This window comes from Nerophis ophidion, linkage group LG08, assembly GCF_033978795.1.
Source record: "Nerophis ophidion isolate RoL-2023_Sa linkage group LG08, RoL_Noph_v1.0, whole genome shotgun sequence".
Lineage (NCBI taxonomy): Eukaryota > Metazoa > Chordata > Actinopteri > Syngnathiformes > Syngnathidae > Nerophis > Nerophis ophidion.
The window spans coordinates 53,219,711-53,224,055 of NC_084618.1; the positions used below are offsets into that span (position 1 = coordinate 53,219,711).

Genomic DNA, 4,345 nt, shown 5'->3' on the forward strand with positions numbered 1-4,345 from the left:
TGACTATTTTTTTCATAAGGTGTTTATCTGGAAATAAGGTTGCCTCGGCATTTTGTTGGTGTGGCACTGAACGGCGAAGTTGACATGCAGAGTTTCAAACACTCTTCATTCTCTAGCAGGTGACTTTTCAAATGATGCTACATATTAGCAGTAATGCTACTTTTTGTAGACACGCTTTTGCCCCACACTTGACAAATTACGGTTGTCTGTTCGACATATTCCTGCTTGAAGCCAAACCACTGCCAGACGATGGACCCCGTGCTGTTTTTCATGGGAATTAATTATTCCTTTATTTGTTACCAGATTCGCACCTTCTCTCTCTCGTATTACCATTCGCACCACAGCTAACGTTACCCATGCTGCTACCTCTCTGCTCCCCGAGGGCGTATATGTATGTGACGTATGTAATAAGGTGGGCTTATTTTACTGAGAAGGAGAGACAGGAAAGAGTGAGCAACGCCTGTAGTGTAATGCCCGCAGCTAAAAGCAACTGCGTGAGAACATATACTCGAATATCACGATATAGTCATTTTCTATATCACACAGAGACAAACCTGTGATATATTGAGTATATCGATATATGGCCCAGCCCTTATAGGGATGTAACCATTACCCTTATGATGATAAACAGCAATAATGGTTAGTATTACCGGTATTGCTGTTCATCATCATAAATACATTTGAATTGACGTAAATCCGTTACGATTATTGCACTTTGTAAAACTCATGGAGTTGGGCGCCATTCCCCCTCTCTGAGTATTCATGCGTTGGCTTGTTTGTTTGTCCCATCATTTCCTGGAGAAGCAACTACTGTGCTAAGCACGAGCTGGCTTAAATGCTAACAAACACAAGTATTTTCTTATTACAAACGACACCTGCATTGCCTTGAATATTAACCACTGTAAAACCTTTAAAAATTTAAACAGAAAAAGATATGTCAAATAATAATAGAACCATATCTAATATTACTTCTGCTAAGGTAAGTATATTGTGTGTGTTGCTTAATTAATTATATTAAATACAACTTAGTTAAAAGATGTCTGTGTGTAAACGTACTTTTTCCCCACATTCAACAATTCCATATAAATAATAATGGTAAAATGAATTGTTAATATTGTGCATTGCCAATGTTAATGACTAGACTGGACTAGACTTCCTTTTTATTGACATTCAAATTTGAACTTTACAGTACAAATAAGAACGAAATTTTGTTGCATTAGCTCTTTGTAGTGCAGGATAAATATTGCCCTAATATAATGGTTTGGGGATAAACATAACGGTCAGCGGAGGAAAGCCTGGTATTAACCACCAATACTGCAGGAGGAGGAAGAAAAACAGAGAGAGGCGAGGATAATGACTTTTCAATCCGACCATATGCATTTTGTTGAAGTTAATGCACACTTCTCGGCATGTGGCTGCCATATCCTGGCTGGAAGTATGACTCAGGCAGACCTGACTGGAATTGCTGAGGCACCACCTCATTTGCTTTCACGCGATCAATCGGCAGGCATTAACACTATTTGACCCATGTGGCTAGAGGGGCCTTGTTCTGTCTCTCATGGTGTATTCACACTGGGTAATTTGGATCATGCTGGAGTTGGGCGCCATTCCCCCTCTCTGAGTATTCATGCGTTGGCTTGTTTGTTTGTCCCATCACTTCTATATCAACAGTTGATTCATTATTTTCCTTGGCTTTATTTTTGCCACAAATTAGTTCTGATTGTTTCTTTTGTGCAAGTTGGCGGGTGACTTTAATTACCGGGAACTTGCTGAAGGAGTAATTGCGTTACGTAAGTGACATTTCTATTATGCATGCAAATCTAGTCACAGGTGAGCGAGCGCACTGTGAGATATGATGTTTGGATTATTTTGAGCACATGTATTTATTTCTTTTATGTACAGTATGTCTGTTATCTTTAAGAACTTGCGATGGCATTGCAGTCGTTCTCTGACTCTTCTATGTTGCAAGGACTGCACAAGTCTGTTAAAATATGTAAATCACAATTGAAATGCTTAGTACAGTGGCACCTCAACTTAAGAATTTTTTGAGATAAGTGTGGTCTTCAGCTAATTGTTACGGTTTAAGATGCAAGCAAAAATACCCCGCCATTAGTTGGGGTAGTGAACCCCATAAGATTCGACCAAAATATTCAGTCTCACTCGCAAGCAATAGCGCATAGCTAGAGATTTACATAACTTTGTTTTCCAACTATATGAAGGAAGAGAGTGAAAGATAGTGGATTATATTCATTGAATTAAACAAAAGAACGCATCAAAAACATGAATGTATGTATCACTGCAAGTGTAACGGAGGCCAGCCAGTGTGGATGGGCCATGTGTACGTTTGTAAACCTCACTCCCTGGTTAGCCAGCTATGGCTTATAGCTCGGTGGTGAGCACACTTGCCTCTCATGCTGACAACCAGGGTTCATATCCCTGTGCGGAATGAGATAAAGACAGGGTGCCAAATTACTTCGGTTACACTAGTCTTCCCGATACTGAAGCTGAATGAGTCTAACACCAGTCAAGGGTATTAGAAAATATCTTAACGGCAATGATCATATGGAAACGCTGCTGATGGTGTGTTTGACAAAGAAGTGGCTGGAATGAGATACATAGAAGTCCACTCACCAAAGTAAATGCTGTACATTATTGCGTTAATTCATACAACTACTGTAGTTATTTGTGGTCTATTCCATAGCATTGTTTAGATTCAATGTTATCTAAAAGTTAATTGTATTTTCTAAAGTTATGTTAAAATAATGTTGTGTGTTTTAAATCAAGAGCATTGTCACTGAACCAATTGAGCTTGTTGCTGCTGTATTGAAATTGTGATTATCTGGGAACACATTTGCACACGAAGACATACACATTTTTAAGAAATCACACTTTTAGATTTTGTATTATTCTTATCTTTATCTTGTTTTGCTTTAAAGAAAAGTCACATTGCTGTCTGCCGTTCTTCATGCAAGGTCCTGGAAGGACAATTCAAAAGAGACTTTTCCGTGTGAAAAATCAACAAAGACAAAAACCATAGTATGAGTTGCTGGCATTTTGTGAACCATAACCGAATTATCAAAATGACTTAATAAAAAAACAATTTTCGATCGAATCTATCAACTTACGTACAGTAGTTCAGAGGTCCCCAACCACCGGTCCATTGATTGATTGATTGAAACTTTTATTAGTAGATTGCACAGTTCAGTACATATTCCGTACAATTGACCACTAAATGGTAACACCCGCATACGTTTTTCAACTTGTTTAAGTCGGGGTCTACGTTAATCAATTCATGGTCCATGATGCTATTGCTACCGGGCCGCAGAAAAACATTGAATAATTTATTAAAGACTGCATTTTCTCTGACTTAACTTTTGCCTGTCCCACTAAACACACCACTAAGCTTGTTTATAGATGTCCAAAAAAACTCCTCATAGGAAGTTGCCATTTGTGATATTTGTTATAACTTTGTGACATGATACAATGCACATTAATGAACATATATAATATAAATGTGACGGATTGTAACCAAAGGCTGATTTCCATCTGCAACTTATTGCAAAGAAACAAACCCAAGGCTCCAACTAATTCAGTGTTATTGTGAGTTGTATGTTTAATGCCCTTATGTTTGCAGTATTTATCCGGCACAAGAGGAAAGCTGGTCCATGAAAAGAATGCCTACATTGAACCGGTCGGTGGTGCAAAATAAGGTTGGGGACCCCTGCGAGTTGACCCACCGCCCCTCCCGCATAAAAGTATACATGTAGGTGTCAGCATAAACATACACAAATCGATGTTATAACAACATGGTATTTAGAATGCTTACTATGGCCACACATATATGTTATAGCACATGAATGATAAGGCCGTGGATGTGGGACACTTCAAATCTGACAGGTGAGTGAGTTGCACACAGGCAGTGTCATTAAACACTACATACACTTAGTTTCGTTGCGTGTAATGACAAATAAGTACTGAGTCTGCACACACGCTTTTTAAAATCCTGCAGCATTATATTAACTCTGTGTGTACATTTTAGACGCCTCCCCGGTTTGGCTAGTTAGCTTGTTTAAGCGCACACGAGCTAACGTGTTCAAAACAAGACAGCGGCGCCGTGGCGTCCTTTACTTACAGACGTGACAACAGCAGAAACCCCACAACGTCCGCGCTGGCGCTCATGGCGATGTGTCCATAATGACAACGGCGTCGTCCTCGGCGATTTGGTTTCCTCCAGCAATGAGATTGAAGTTTATTTTGGCGGAGTAAAATGGCTGCGACTACTCTGTGGGTGCTGATGCAGGGTGACGTCATGACGTAGCCGGGCAGGAAGGCTGTTTGGGGGCGT

The 4,345-nt window shown here is 39.7% G+C and overlaps 1 protein-coding gene across 4 annotated transcripts in view; it reads right to left on the reverse strand.

Annotated features, from left to right (window-relative positions):
- The window catches only part of mrtfba (myocardin related transcription factor Ba), a 47,782-nt gene extending 43,437 nt beyond the window's left edge, over positions 1–4,345 (reverse strand). For 3 of the 4 annotated variants that reach the window (XM_061908889.1, XM_061908890.1, XM_061908887.1), the window contains exon 1: positions 4,133–4,345. The gene's annotated coding sequence lies outside the window, so the exon portion shown is untranslated. The remainder of the gene's footprint in view (positions 1–4,132) is intronic. The other variant, XM_061908886.1, reaches the window with a different exon arrangement.